Source organism: Marmota monax, unplaced genomic scaffold (assembly GCF_021218885.2).
Source record: "Marmota monax isolate L192 unplaced genomic scaffold, Marmota_monax_Labrador192_F-V1.1 WCK01_AAM20220418_F8-fsc00141, whole genome shotgun sequence".
In the NCBI taxonomy this organism is placed as follows: Eukaryota; Metazoa; Chordata; class Mammalia; order Rodentia; family Sciuridae; genus Marmota; species Marmota monax.
The window spans coordinates 4030567-4047015 of NW_026692981.1; the positions used below are offsets into that span (position 1 = coordinate 4030567).

At 47.7% G+C, this 16449-nt stretch overlaps 1 long non-coding RNA gene across 2 annotated transcripts; it reads right to left on the reverse strand.

The window, feature by feature from the left end:
• Positions 1 to 7551: 7551 nt before the first annotated feature.
• On the reverse strand, positions 7552 to 11865 carry LOC124097906 (uncharacterized). 2 transcript variants are annotated; one of them, XR_006853398.2, is made up of 3 exons: positions 11717 to 11865; positions 8919 to 9875; positions 7552 to 8609 (listed from the first exon to the last, which is right to left on the reverse strand). It is a non-coding gene; the product is annotated as an uncharacterized LOC124097906 (long non-coding RNA). The 2 variants fall into 2 exon arrangements; XR_009227513.1 differs by having other exon boundaries at positions 7552 to 9875.
• Positions 11866 to 16449: the final 4584 nt, after the last annotated feature.

A 16449-nucleotide genomic window follows, 5' to 3' on the forward strand; every position in this document is an offset into this window, starting at 1 on the left:
GAGGCGCTAAGCAACTCAGTGAGACCCTGTCTGTAAATAAAATTCAGAAAAGGGCTGGGGATGGGCCTCAGTGGTCAGTACCCCTGAGTTCAATCCCCAGGACCAAGGAAAAGAAAATTCCAAGTGACTTTTGTAATATGCATCACCAGGATATGTGGACAGAAGGGACAGGTGGCCTTTGTTTCCCAGGTGTCTGAGCACCCAGGACACACCCCTGGTGCTCTAGCTGCTGGGGGGACCGTCTTTAAGAAAGAGGCTGTTCTGATGCAGGCAATCAGAGAGGCAGTTAACCAGGCTCTCCGGTGCCTGGTGGGGGGGCTCAGGGTACTCAATGGGGAGGTTGGCCTAGCCAATTAGCGGCACGTGACCAGGGACACGTGACCACAGGCCAGGGCTGGAAGGACACCCACCGGTCAGCTCAAGACTGAGGGATGCCCTGGGCACCGGACGCTGTGACGCCAGGAGTCAGGACGAGTTCTCTGGAGGAGCGCGGCGCCAGCATGAGTTTCCCATAACGAGATCACAGCCTTAGGGCAGCAGAGGAGTCCTGTTGGCTCCATCTGTCTTCAGCCTTACTCTAAACAGACAAGAACCAAGCTGTGCTTCGGTGACGTCCCCAGAAGCGAGTATGTGAAATACAAGCCAATAGTAAAGCGCCAGACATGCCAGGCCCACAGCCCTTCAGGGACGCTGGCTACCTCTGGGGGTCCCCTGGCTCCACGCTGAGCTCTTGGAGTCAGGATTCGTCCATCTGACTCCCCACAACCAATGTTCCCGTTAAGGAGAGTGACCCCCAGTAAGGCTGCCAGGACCCAAAGCCAGATCCCCCGTGTCCTTGGCAGTGTAATGACACGCAGCTGTAAAGGCAAGAGCAGTTGTAGGATGGCAGCCTTGACCCCAAATTGTACTGAGCACAGAATGTGCTGGAAGGGCGTTGCATTCGCGACCTCACTACAACTCACTCACATCACCTTTAGTTTATGAAGGTGCGGAAATTCATTAAAATGTCCCCAGTCCCATAGACAATGGGTACCAGGAATGAGAATTAAGCAGAGTCTCCCAACACCCAGGCCCAGGCCCTTAGGTGACACCACCTCTCTGCTCACTGCCTCCCATGAGGTCCACCAACAAGCCAGGCCAGCGCAGGCTGCCGCATAGCAAGGGGAAAAGGAAGACAGGGGTCCCAGAGGAAGGGTGGGGAGGGGCCCTGCAGGACCTCTAACACTGCAGGCCCAGTGCTGGCTGGGGGAGAGGGGACTGGGGAGATGGGGGAAGGGGAAGATCTGCCTTGGGTTGCTGAAATGTAGTCATCCCCCCTTACCTACGGTCTAGCTTCCCAAGGTTTCAATTATTGGAGGTCCACTGCAGTCTGAAAATATCAAAAGGAAAATTTCATCCACGAATGTTTTAAATGACTTTTTCAGAGTGCATTGTAATAATTGTTTTATTATTGATGATTCTTGTCTCTTACATGCTAAATGTGTAAATGAAGCTCTATTGAAGGTGTGAATGTATAGGAAGACCCAGAGTACAAACAAGGTGGGGCGCCATCTTGCAGCTTCGGGTTACCTCAGCTCGTACCCCAAGGGAAGAGGGGAAACAACTACAGGAGCATGGCGTCTATGGGGTCATGTAGCAGCTGGGTCTCCAGAGTTTCCATTGCCCACATTTTAAGTTTGGTGCCAACTCTTCAGACAGACTGGACTCCCTCTTTGCTCACAGGTAACCAACACCAGAAGGATGATTTTCCAAGGTAAAAAATCTTCTGCTGTTCGTTTTTGTATATTGAACAACATAATAGCATTATATTTTAAGAAAGAGTAATCATCTTTGTTTTCATATTCAAGTTTTAAAATAAATCATTCCATCTGTGTCATCACTGAGGGAATTAAAATTTGGTTGATCGTGAAGAGTTCTCATCGAAAATAATATTTATCTTCCCCTTTGTCTTAAATTTTTACTGAATTGTTGAAATCCTCCTCCTTTTTTCTCCAGAATTTTTTTTTATCTTTGAGACACACTGAAGAATATGCACATACCACATCATCATACCCACAGTGTATCAGCTCACGATCACATGTGGGTTATGGTGCAGAGGCCACGTGGGGCCCCTGGCCCGTGTCTGTAGATAAAGCTTTATTGGAACACAGGCACATTTACTCCTTCACATGCTGCCTACGGCTGCTGTGCAGCTACACCAGCCGAGAGATGAACAGTTGCCATGGAGATCAAATGGCCCACAAAATCTAAAGTATTTGCTATCTGTTACTATGCAGAAAGAAGTCGGCCTGCCCCGGCCCTCCACCATAGCCAGCCCAGGAACAGAAGCCCACGTTGTTCTTCTGCACAGCCCAGTCCACCCACTTGCTCATGCGTGAGCCTCCTGATGTCTGGGAAGAGGTTTTCAAGCACTTGGCACCAAGATGAAGAAGGGGAGAAGCTGGGAGCAGACCAATAGCCCACCCTGTGTAGGGGCTGTGTGGTGGAGAGGCAGAGGAGGACCAGGCAGAGTCAGGAGGGCCTCTGGGAGCACCAGGCACGGACACGTAGGTAAAGGTATCAAGGGACTATGGACACTTTAGCTCTTCAACATGATAAAAGTGTTGAGATGGCGTGGAAGAGAGGTGGATGTTTGTGCCATCAGGAGGGCTGATCAGCTCCACGTGTCTGGTCATAAATCCCTTTCCCCAAGTTACAGGGACCCAGTGATATGGGGCACTGGACAGAGCACAATGAGGGAAGCTGTTTAGCCAGCACCTAACTGGGCTTGGTACCCACCACAACCATCTGCTGAGTTTCCTCTTGGCTTACCCAGCAACCACCCCCAAAGGCTCAGTGATCTGTGCTCGACCTTGCAACTGGAAAAGCCAGCCCCACCTGTGCACAGGAAGCAATGCTTACCCAACAGGTAAATGATGGGGTGGGAGGAGTGTGCTCAATCCCCAACTGCAGGTGAAATGAATGCTATCAACATACCCTGTCCAAAGGGATAGGTAGGAGTTAGGCTTCACCAGAGCTAAGGCGTCCTAAATCGCACTTTAAAATGTGCTCTTTTTGTTGTGAACACACAAAATCCTTACCTCTTTGGTAAGAATGAAAGCCAAACAATAAAAATAAATTCTTACCAACATAAACAACCAATTAGATTAAAGATTCGATGTAGTTGATTTATTTTTAATCAAATAATAAAAAATTCAGTTTGTGTACTGGACCCTGGTTCTGCTTTACATAAGTTAGGCATCTATGCATTAAAGAATGTTAATAAAGTTTTCCTTATGCCTAGGCACAGTGGAACATACCTTCAGTCCCAGCTAATGGGGAGACTGAGGCAGGTGGAGCCCAAGTTCGAGGCCAGGTTGGGCAATTTAGCTTTGAGACCCCGTCTCAGACGGATAGAAACTACAAGGAGCTGGGGATGTGGCTCAGCAGGAGAGCCTCCCCAGGTCTGATCCCCAGGACCAAACGAAACACAACCAAACCCTCCTTTTCCTTAGTTGATTTTAAAATGACATTTTATTTCTATATCTTTACATTTAAAATATTCAAATGATTACACATTGACTTAAGCAAAGGACTGTAGAAGAAAAGTCAAAACGTTCACTTATTAAAAATAATAAAAATTGCTTTATTTGGAAGGAGAAGCACACAAGGTAATCTTTTATTCAACAAATACAAATTGACATTTTATTCAATTAAGAAAGATTGTTAGTGTGGTTGGAAACCTTTACAATAAATATTATTGTGGGGACTCTCAAGGCAGGCGAGGGTTTGATCTATCGCTTACAGCGTCTGACCATATATTCTATTTTAGCTTGAAAAGCTATATTTATATGCTTAGATGTGAACACTGCTGGATTTTTTTTTCCTTAAAGAAGAAAACTGATAGGCTTCTGGGCTCTTTCTCCATTAGGTGTTTGGGGGGAGGGTTGGTACTTTGTGGTGAAAGTAGAAATATGTTCTTGAAAACATATGTATCTAAACAGTTCTGAATATTTTTAAAAACCTAAATGAAAACAGAAAATCCACAACTGAATTTCCTCTTGCCTTTTTACACGTGGCCAAGAAATTCAGTGCTACAAGTTTATGAAGAGCTACATTATTCCTCCCCCTCACTGGTGTAGCTAAGCTTCTTGTTTACTTGGGACATCACACTCCTTTCTTACAAAAATTAATTTCAAATCAGAAAGGCAGGATAATAACTACTTTCAGCACAAAAAAATGCACCAGAAAGAGATTGCAGCTTAAGCACAGATAGCATATAATTAGAATGAGAAAAATCAAAGTATTCTTGAACACACAGTGCTTTAATTTTTCTCCTGATGGACTTTCAGATTATCTTTAAAAGATCTATTAAAAATCCTCCTCTTGAAAAGCTCTATTAAAACCACAGACACTTGGAGATACAGGAGAGGGGGAAAAAATGGGTCATCTTATAAAATTGATTATGTGAGCTCTCTGCATTCAGTGCATATGTCAGCAACAAGGAAAAACAATCCCCAGATAAATTCTGCAGATACTTCCTTCTGGAGAAAAACCTGGGCCTTTTTTGTGCATTATGAAGCAAAGGGGTGTGGTGGGGGAGCCGTTAGGTTTCATCCATGAGCATAAACGGCAGGCTGGTTTTCTGAAAAGAGAGCCAACCTCAAAATAGCCCAGAAAAAAAAAAAAAACTATAAAAAAAAGAAGGGTATATTTTTTTTCCATCTATATTTGGAATTTTGACCATCTTATTTTAAACAAGCCAGAGATTGCAAGCTTCAATCTGTTTGGATAGAAAAGAATTTATATAAATGTTTTGTTCAAGCCCAAGAGGGAAAGAGAGTTTAAATATACAGGGCGTGGAAGATGCATGTCCAACTTCAGAACAGCCCTGTGCACAGAAGAGTGAGGACAATCGACCTTCTGTTAGCCATTCTCAGCAGTCCTTACGCTTAAATATCTTGCGATTTGCAGCGTCGTTTTAATGACCCCAACAGTAAGAGATTAACCAAAATTTCATAACTGTCCTGCTCTCCTCCTCTCATGGCCCCCGGAGGGTGTGGGGCAGGCAGCAGGGGAGTATCAGGAGGTCAAAGAACAAATGGAAACAAAATCTGTGTTTTGCACTCTTTCTCTGCACTTGAGAAAGAAAAACGAGTCAGATAAATCTGTTTAATGCTAAACCAAATCTCTTTAATTCCAGTCAGCTCCTATCGTTCAGTCACTGGGTCTGTGTGTGGAAAAATTCATGCTAATTCCCCCTAGCAACAGCCTCAGCCTATCAGGAGACTTTATGTCCCATGCAGCTGCCAGCCAGAGAGAATAACTTAAAGTAGGTCAGGCCTGTATTTCTAAAAATGCTACGGTCTAGTAACCCCACTGTCCCGTCTGTCTGCCCTGCCCCATAATAACCTCAATTGCTTGGTGACACAATGACATACGATCCCGTTAGAGTGCAATCACATCATGCTACATTATTCTGCTGCGGGCGTGACTGCCGGGTGAAGGACCCTCGGAGGGGCAGCATTAATCAGGCAGGCATTCATGTCCACCAGCTCTTCTCTCTGGAAATGGGGACTGCATTAATGACCAGCTGTTTGAACTAACACAAACAAAATAATGTCTTCCACCCTGTTGGGTGCGCGGAACACACTATTCTGATCTGGCAGGTTCCGCTTCTTGACTAAATCGAAGATGTAAATTAAATGGGCTCAGACAATGTCAGCTTTGGCAACCTCAAAGTGAGTATATTTAAATTATATTACATGTGATTCAAAAAGCTATTGATTTAATACACACAGCTCTGCCTGCCGACAATTTTCCCTAATCCACATTCGAAAAGGAAAATGCATACGTGGGTAATGCAATACATATGTGCATGTTACCCAGGAAGCCAAAGGCACAGAACTGAACTAAAATTGACTTCTCTTCGGGCACAGAAACAAAGCAGGTCAGGAGTAATTGTGCAGTGTGAATACAAATACAGATACAGAATGAGAGCGTGGAGGGGCGCCTAAAACAAATAAGAGTAAGCATTCCAAGCCTGCCGGCCAATCAGCTCCTCCCTTTGTCTCTTTGTGATGCTGTCATAGCACCAAAGTCTCCAAGCACAGGAGACCACGGAGGGGAGCGAATGTGGCCCTTGAATCTCAGCAACTGTGGGACCCTGGCTTTCCACAGGATTATGAACACACGGCTGTTTGGCTTTAAGACAATTAAAGCTCCTTCCTGGCTTAAATGAGAGCTATCAGCAAAGCTCAGAACCCCACAGCCATTTTTGAATTCTAAAAGGGGAATGTTAGAATTCAGTCGTCGCTGTTTGCTTGAATGTAACTTTTTACTTCTCTCCACTGAAATGCACAAAAATAAACAGTGATGTGTGGACACAGCGGAGACTGGCATTGCAGCTTCAGGGAAATGTGTTGATAGAGCTCACAAGATGAGCCTGCGTTTTTAAGGGTTCACTGTATCATTTAATGAACATAATGAACATTAGCCCCCCCCCCACGCACACACATGCAGATTGGCAATTCAGCCTTCAGTTATGCAGAATTCAGCAAGTCTTCTACATGTAATCCATCCGTATTTGATTTACAAACACAGAAAATTCCTTAATCCATCTGCCCTTGTTTGAACTGTGTGTGATAACTTAGTTATGACTATCTCCTTCACTTTGTGGCACACATCACATAGTTATTCTTGGAGAGATACAGTCACTGACGCAACCATGAACCGCTAATTACAAGCTGCTGACATTCTGCTTGTCTGTGCAGCTTTGAAGTCCTGTTTTTCTCTTCTGGGCTTGCTCAGTTTTCCTTCTGCTTCCTTCCCCCTCCCCCCAGCCCCAACCCTGACTCCCTCTTTCCTTCTTTCCACTTGAAGCCCCTCGGGATTCACCTTAGGACTATCTGGAGAAAGGGGTGAGAGCCATCAGATTCTTCCCCTTGTTTCTCCCCCCTCTCTGCCCTCTCTCCCTGCACACAGATCTGCAGCTTGAAGTACAGTAATAAGATCCTCGCCCTGCCCCGCCCGCAGGAATGCATCAACAGCTGGCCAAACATAATCCAACACACAGAGCTGCCTTTGTAGAATTAGTAACAAACAGGGCAAGGGCCAGACAAGGCGTCCCAGAAGAGCTCCCCATGACAACTGGGAAAGCTCCTCACCCCAGGTTGGAGCCAGCTCCACCGAGCTGGGATCCTGCACCACGACTCGCCCTTCTAAATCCACAAGCCTGGAATGCCTGGTCCCAACCTGGTAGACAGAGGCTGCCTGGAGGACACTGGCCTCTCCAAAAGGCAAGTTAGATGCAAGCGTTCTCCATGTTGCAGTGCCGTACTCCGCCTCCTGGCACACGCCCTGTGAGACTCAGCACCAGTCACTGTCGGGATATCTGTGCCTGCACCTAACCATCTAGCCGTGAGCCTGAAGACCACCTCTCCTCCTAGAGAAGGGTTTCTTTTTTTTTTTTTCATTTGAGGCAGACCCTGGCATTGTGAAGCATGTAAATATAACACCGTATTCATCTCCACCAAGCATTTAGCATCTGAAGCCTGTGGTGGCCAGCTGGTCTCAAAGTCATCTGGGATACATTTATTTTGATTAAATTGATCACATTTCTATTTACGGGATAGAATTTTTCACCATACTGAATACAGCTGTGTTTACAGGGATCTGTAGAAGAAGAAGAAAACAAAAACCCACAATCAGCCCCAGCCCAGCACAGAACATTCAGAACTTCAAGGAGTTAAAACCGAGGGGGCTTGCTTTTATAATAAAAAGAAAATTCTGCCAGCAGCTGCTCTGGCCATGCTTTCTGGCTAGTCAGGAAATGGGTGTTGAGCTAGAGCCGAAAACACAAGCCGCAATCAAGCCCGATCCAGCAGGGTGACAGACTTCCTGTGCAAAATGGTCAGCAATCCCCCCAAGTCTCTGCCCGCGTGGACATGCATTTCAATCATGCTGCACGGCTGCTGTTTTCTCTGGGGACACTGTATAGTCACCTAGCCCATCAGTTGCTTCCTTGTCAGCACCGGGGACATCCAGGCTACAGTTTACAGTTCCTCCATCCATGTGCAGGGTTATAAATTATGCCATCCTCCCTAGACAGAGAGCGCAAAGCGCAGAGCGAGCGGCAGACGACCACGGCATTCCGCATCTCCGTCTCCACGCGTCCCCTGACTCTGCCCTTCTCCAGCTCTGCCTCGCCAGGCAGACACATCAGATGCCTTGTTTATCCATCTTCAGCTCCACTCTCGGAAATGCCACCATATCTCGGCCTGGGCGGTGCCCCCTGACCAAATCCCCGAGAGCAGCCCGGGCTGGGCGTGAGGAGGAGGAGATGCCGCGCCCTCCCCTGCGCAGCGAGGTGGGCATTGGACGTGTAATATTCCTAGCTCCCCTGCCCAGTCCTTTGGCATCCTCTCTAACCAGCTTCACCCTGTCCTCCAAGTCCCCTCATCCAGCTGCGAGGAGACCCTGGCCAACGCTACGCCACCAGGTCCTTCTTCTGCAGGGCACAGAGACACCATTCCGGTCGGTGTGCACCACGGCGAAGCCCAGGAGGGTGACGGCAGAGAGCGCAGGTAACCAGGGTAAGCGTGGCGTGCCATGGCGATGCAGCCCTGGAGCTGGGAGGAAAGACGGTCTGGCTTCAGAATGTGAAAAAAAAAAAAAGAAAAAGAAGAAGAAGAAGAATTAAAAAAAAAAAAAACACAAAACAGCGCAGCTCTGCGCCTGTGGGGGTGGAAAAAACAGATACAAGCCATTAAAAAAAAGGCAGAGTTAAAAAATCAAATCTCAAAACAAAGCAAAAAAAGGAGTACAGAGATCTGAATACTTCATGCGACTTTTATTTCTGATGTTTCTCGGTTTATTGGCCTCCCCGCCCCCTCCCAAGTCTCCCCGGTCCCTGAACACTCCCCTCTGTCCACGAGTACCGAGTCACAAATGCTGTTGCTCCAAAGTGCCGCAGACCCAGCATCACATGAGAAGCCACATGACGGACTAGAGTCGGCTGCTGATGTGGTCAACTGTTTCAGGAGGCAGGAGGGTGGGAGGGAGAGAAATCTCAAGTGAGACATGCCCCTCGCACTGCCAGGAAGATATTTCCTTAAAAGAACAATGAGAAGCCTGCATCGCTGGAGAAATGCTTGAGCAAACATATACTTTTACATATGCACACTTGTGTGGAGACCGTGGGCACTTGAAGCCATCGGGGATGCGGTACCACCGACTCTAGCTGGATGGCAGCAATATTATTTCTAGCGTGTGTTCATCGGAGCTGATTCCACGTAAGTGGATTCCTGAAAAGCACACACCGTGTCTTCATAGCATGATCAGGCTTGGAAAACCAATTCTATTATCTCTCCTTGCAATCTGTATCTGAACCTGCATTCTGAATAATTTATTTTTAGACTAATAAGATGCTTGCCAAGACTGCTCCCTTTCTTCAGCAAGCGGCGCAGGCAATGTTCACCCAAGTGGGAAAACCATGTCCTTTTGTAGGGAGAAGAGAGGAGACGGGTTTTCATCGTTTAAAAAAAATAAATAAATTGCAATTCCTTATTTAAAGGCATACAAACACATGGCAATATAATTCCCTCACAATCAGTCATTAAAAACAAGCAAAATACCTCTGATTCATTGAATTGACATGTCTCTTATTTGCAGCTTGGGTCTCATGCTGGCAAATGGGGGTGATTTTCTAACATAGTACATGGCTGCAGCCAGAGTTCGTAAGCCACATGGATGCTGCTACTTCTCGGCCAAGCCAGAGCCCACAGTGGCTTTCTGGGGCACCCTTCTGCTGAGGTGCGGCACTGCCGGGTAGGTAGGTTTCCTGGTTACAATGAAGCATGGGATGGCCTCAGGGCCTCTAGATCCTGTCGCCTCCCCTGGAATCAAAGAAGTTTGGGACATCATTCTCAACATGTGACAATGACATCTTTTTAGAAAAAGAGTGGATCATGACAGCCGACTGCAATGGGAGGCTCTTTAAATAGGTGGGTCACTGTCTGCCACTCTTCTTCTCTGACTCTGCAGTTGCCAAGGTGATGACCATCAACTCCTTCGTGGTGGCTCATCAGCCTCCCCCTGAATGTGACGGGGACTGTCCCCATCACCGAAGACCCGTGTTGAGCAAGACAGGCATGTTCTCTGCCATCTTGGAGCTCAATGTCTCGTAATTGCATGCCTCTTTTTAAAAATTCTTTCAAATACTTCCTCCTCCCACTTTGAATACTCCAAAGTTGACCGTGGGAGATGCCCGGCCGCCACCTCTCCACTTTCCTCTCCATCATCCCCCACTTCCTATGGCTTCTTTCCTTACAAACGACCCTGGAAGATTTCCTCGACATTTCCTCGGAGGGAAGGCTCCGCCCTCAGCCCCCGTACTCTGCCTCCCCTCTGGTCTCCCTCCTTCTGTTTCAATCTGTCTGGCTGTCTGCCCCAGACGACTCCTCCACCACCATGCTCACGATGTCACAACTGTCGTCCAGAGGATCTCCACAACCCTCCATGTGCAGCACTGTGGTCGGCCCCTTGTTCCTTCATGTTCATGTGCTACTACTCAAGATCCCGTCACCTGCTGGGACACCACTTAGACAGCGTGGTCCCTTCCTGATTCCCTCCACGCATCCCTGGTTGAATCAGAAACAAAATGTGGCTTATTTTTAATAACAGGCATAAATCAGTGTTAAGGGAAATTATGACACAAGATATACAGTCCCTGCCCGTAGGAAATGTACCCTTTTGCTATGGGTACTACCCATGTGCTTGCCTAGCTGTCTCTGAGTCATATAAATAACAAATAGGTCTAATCTGTCCGTCCATTCTCTGTGGTTGGATAAGAAGTGCCATACATAGAAGGGCTGAGAAGGGAAGAATTACTTCTACCTGAGTATCCCGAAAGGTTCCCAAGGGCCCCCAGGATTTTCAGTGAGCTATGAAGGGTCTGTCCAGCATGGGGTAGGGCTCCCGTATTCAGGAGGAATACTGAAGGTAAAACGAGCACTCTATGTGCCACGTCTGTTCTAAGCATCTTAGATATATTAACCTACTGAATCTTAACAATCCTATCAGGAAGATACTTATTAAAATGTTATTTTCAATGATATATAAGAGAACTTAAATAAGTTGCCCCAAACCACCCAGTGAGTGAGTGAAGAGGTGCATCTGCCCCCTAAGCCCGTGGCCATAACCAGCAGGCTTCGCCGCCCCAGAGCACAGGAGGACAGTGGGGAGGAGATCAGAGGGTGAGAAGACACAGACGCCTGATGGGGGTCGACGTGGTTTGAGCAGGGCCTCGGTTTTGGAGGAGAGGCACAGCCCACCTTCCCAGGCTACTGGGAATGGTGACCAAATGGCAGGATAATGAATCTGGAAGTCGGGCCCAAGACGGAGGGAGAAGAGGGAGTGAGCCATAAGGAGGCAGTCAGGGGCTCCTCCAACGGCCTCACCCCAAGGGACGGCACCTGCGCCCTGGGAGCAGCAGCAGAAAAACTGGAACAGACCCTTCACACGGATCTTTATGAAGAAAGCGATGGCATTGCCGAGGTTTCTGGGGGACAGGGAGGGATGGTGGCACAGTCCACTGCCTGGCTTTCAAACACTCCTGGAACTTAGCAGTTGTCTCATTCATCTGCTTCCCCAGCACCTACCAAAATGCTCGACAGCTTTCTAAAAATAATGAATAAAAAAAATGAAACCAATGAGAAAATCAGAAGGAAAAACCCACCTGTGAATCTGGACAGCCAAGTGGTTTTGGTGGTTGGCATCCATGGTGACTTTCCGTATGGAGGAAGAGACTCCGTTTCTTCTCCACCTTTCCCCAGGTTTGGCTCTCCCTGCCCGCCCCCACCGCACACCTGGGCGGCTGCTCATGGAGCTGTCCCTGGCCAGGCTGAGCCTGCACCACCCGCTCGGCGTTCAGCCCCCCCCCCCCAAGTCTCTAGCTGGAAAGCTGGGCTTATCGAGGTGATAGAATAAGTGTGCCAACAACTTGAACTTCTTTTATTTGTTTAAATAGCAAAGGGAGAAAGCACAGAAGTTTATCAGCCTTCTCACAGGATCTCAGCTAACCAGAATACTACGTTAACAGAGGCACCTCATTTCTTGGCCCGTTAATGAAGGTTAATATGACATACTGCCTCTGGCCCTGGGAGTAAAAAGGGGTGTTATTGCCTCATATTATAGCTGGGGGGAGAAAAGTGTTAATAATCTTTCTCATCAGCCGTAAAGAATTGAGCTTTTAATACCCAGATATATTTTAGTAAAAGCGTCGTATATCATCTTTAAGCAGAGTTCGAGAACAATGTTAGATAACTAGGGCATTCGAAAGTCTACATACATTAGAGACTCAAGAAATTGTTAAAATGCAGCCTAAGACAATTTTTTGTTGGGATGTATTTCTTTCTTTGATCACTTTAGATATTTCTCATCTTTTCTAAACATTAAGTTGAAACCTTGGATCTTGGAAATAATTGACTTATTTTGAATAAATGGCTAAATGTGTGTACAAGGTCATTGTTCAATTCAGCCATGGGCATCTAGGCATTAGGTGGACCTGCCAATCTAAGAGGGATCATGGACCGTTGAGCGAGGGGCCGAGATGCTCACATACCACATAGGCCCAGAGTACAGTACTGTGACCTAGGGAGGAGCTTCCCCTCCCTGACCACAGGGCGGTATCGTATTAAATAATAGGAATAAATAGCAGAGATTGGTAATGAAAAAAAAAAAAAAAGATCTGTCCTCTGGACAGGAGGCCAAACACCTGAAGACTCACCATAAAAGGCATGACCTGGATGATAGGAATATTCAACAGATGGAGATACTTAAATCCTTTAAGAGAATAGATGCTAAGCCTTGTCCCTGCGATCCGGGGACACAGGAAGGATGTGATGATAGGAAGGGAGGGGCCTGGGGCTTCACTGGACGGTGGCTAGAGGGCTTAAGAGCCCCTCCATGTTTTCTGAGCTCCCCCAGTGGATGCCGAACTGAGAGCAGCTCTTCACAGGGCAGATTGACAGAGTGCTGGCAGGGGACGGACTTCCCTCTCTCTGCTCGCCAGCATCATTACCCTGCTGCACTTTATGGGGGCCAAATGGCACATTGGAGGTAGCAGGCCTGTTTGTTCACCTGTGAGGGGTCTGACCTTAGACTTTCCAGAGCTCCGTCAGGAAGTCGGTTTTTCCATACTCTTTACAGTAAACAAAGACAGTGTGGCTGGGCTCCAAATGTTACAGAAGGTCAGGGACCAAACTGCCTCAAAGACAAAGAGCGCTTCCAGAAATTGAAACACAAAATAGATGGGAGCGCCGTGGACATTCCAAACTGCGCTCCTGTTCACTCTCAGCGGTGGCTTGGAACAATGTGACACACAGCCGGCGGCCGCGCATAATAGAAACAGAATCATGAAGTCCCAGGTGCCGGAACGCACCTAAAGGTCACCCACCGGCTGCAGTCTACACGGTGAATGCTGCCCTTTAGGGTATCTCCTCTGTGCAACCTCCAGGCTCTGAGGGACACTGCCAATGGCTGCCCACTCAGGCCCAAGGAGAAGCCTCCTGGGAATGCAGCAGCCTGAGTGCCTGAGGGCCCTGGGTCAAGAGGTCCAGCCCCTGGCAGGGGTGCTCAGGTAGGTAGCCTCTGTCCACCGGTCACAGCTTAGAAGTGTGGGGCTCAGGTCTGCTGCCGTCTGCCTTGCGGTCCCCTGGTGTGGGGGACCTCTGTCGCCGCTGCCCCTCGGCCTTCCCTCCTCTACACAGATACTCAGTCGCTTCAGCCGCTGCCCTGGGCCTTCATGTCCGTCCAACCCTCCCCTTCCCAGGAGGAACACCGTCCAGTTCATCAGCAGGGTCTTAGATGACATGCCTCAGGAGCAGAACACAAGACCCCACGTGTGGCCACACGCAGCACAGTGGCCCCGGAGCGTCCCTCCCTCCAACCGAGCGTATTTCAGCACGCGCAGCCTGGCGGGCCTTCACAGCATCACTCTGGGGCCTCTCGAAGGGCTTGGCTGGGCCTGGGTTCACACACCTGCCACCTAAATCGTGCTGCTGCCATCCTCAAACAAATTGCATTTATTTGCCTTGGTTTTGGGCACCACGCGCGAGAAGGTTCTATGGCATTATGAAGTGTTTAAAAAGGAAAGACGTAGTAGTCAACTGCCCTTGAAGAAGACCCGTCCATTGTCCCCATGGGAAGACCCAACCCGAAGGCCCGAGATCCTACGGGCAGCGGCCACACCTCTGCTTGCCTGTAGCATGGCCGCACCGCAGGGAGCAACCGGGGCTGATTCCATCCACCAGCCTGACTGGGAGGAAAACCACTGGACACAAGCTGGGCGCTCTGGGTTCTCAGGTTCTTCCACCAACTGTTTCCTTGCGCCTCAATCACAGGGAGGTCATTTCTCTTTTTCCAGACCTCAACAACAAGCCCCTCCGCCCAGCCCCACACCACTCTAGCAGCTCATGTCTGAAACCTTAATTAAATTTAAAAAGTCTCTTCTTTAATACAGAATAAATAAAATGTCCACTAAAGTTTCCTATAGACTTTCATTGAAGTTAGCTTAAATGTCACGTGAAATTGTGTCTCAAAACATGTAAGAAAATGGGTCAATGGCAACTTCACAAATCAAAAAACACATGTGTCCAGAAGGGTTTTGTTTTTAATGTGCCAACTAGGTAAATTGGGTACGTCTGACTAGGGCTCCTGGAGTCTTTACTCTGATAAAATAACAGTTTGAACAGGTGAGCCAATTACTGAGCTTCTTGCAGTAAGGAATAAATGTCATAATGTGATATCATCACTTTCCTATAATTCAAATGGCTTTAATTAACTACACAGAGAGAACCTTTAGGTTGAAAGATCCAATTTCTCTCAAGTTTTTAACCATGGCTGCCTGATGTCCATCAGCAGTTCTCACAATGGAGACACTCTTCCGGCTCGGAGCCAGCAGGGAGGGAAGGATGGCCTGTGGTCAGGAGGGGCATGTGCCAGCTCACCCAAGGTCTTGCTGGGGGAGCAACGTTAGCTGCACGATGAGATCCTCAGACAGACCCCCCCAACCCTAGGAACACTAACCTGACAGTATAACAGTTGGCCTGTTCACTCTTATTAGACTGTGCAATTTTTCTTAGATCAAAAGAACCAAAAAAATAAAAATTGGAGAAGTGGTTGTCACATTCTCAAAACCTAGTCCCATTTTGGCCCAGGCTGTCTGTCTGCACATCCTCCCCTTTTTTGGCTCATCTCTGTTCCCCTGGAGAACAAGCCGTCTGTGGGCGCACAGGTTCTAGCTAATAGTCTCTGGTTATGTGTCAGGGAGGTGGAATAATGTTCTGGTTTTTGAAGATCTTCTTTAACGTGTAAACTGTCTGTATTAGTCTGTTTTCTGTTGCTATAACAAAATATCTGATGCTGGCGACTTTCTATTAAAGATGTCTACTTGGCTCACAATTCTGGTGGCTGGAGGGTTCAAACAGTCTGGAACCAGGGTCCTGGCATGAGATCCCTGACTGTGTTGTGACATGTGAAGAAACAGAAAGGGAGTCATCCCCTTGAAGAAGGGGCCAGCCTTGTGGATTGACCTCACTTTCCAGCCTACTCTCCTGAGAACCTGGTCCTGGGTGGGGAAGGTGGAAAATACTGGGGAACAATATTGACCAAGTTAGACTGTTGTATCATGTGCATGTACTAATATATAACATCAGATCCCACCATCATGTATAATTATAATGCAACGGTAAAAATGCAGAACAATGCAACTCACTCCTTGAGATCCGAATTAACCCTTTGCAAAGGCAGCACCTGTGACCTGATCACCTTGCAGGAGGCTCCACTTGGGAAAGGTTCCCCCTGCACCCAGCATTGCCACAGAGCACTACACCTCCAGCGCATGAGCTTCAAGAGACACCCTCAAACGATATTCAGACTAGAGCACTACCCCAGCTATTTGAGATCCTGGAGATCCGCGGTAATATTTTCTCCAACTTTCTCTCATTTTTAGAAGCCTCAGCGCTGAGTCCAGTGACATTGTCTCAGCCTCAAATCTCTATGTGGAGGCCAGGCAGAGACTTCTCTCCACGGTCCCCAGGCTCGAGCAGCAAACATCATGCAGCTCTAGGGAGCCTGAACAAGAAGCCACAGCAGCACGATGCACATGTGGTCCAGGCTTAAGTCGAGACACAAAGTCAGACATGAACTTGTTGATATTTCAAAATACACCTCAGTAGCAAATTGTTACAGTGCCCAGTGGCATTTAACATGGAACAAAGGTATAGATAACTTTATTGACGGCAACAGAATAGAGACTTTAAAATGCAGTCAGCACAAATGACCACATCTCCGTTCAAATAGTGAGGCAGACTTTCAGAGGAAACTTCAAAAATGACTTAAATGGTTACATTCAGGATGCCAAACACAGACGGTGGCCCCATGGCTACTAAGGCAGCGAAGCCCCCTCAA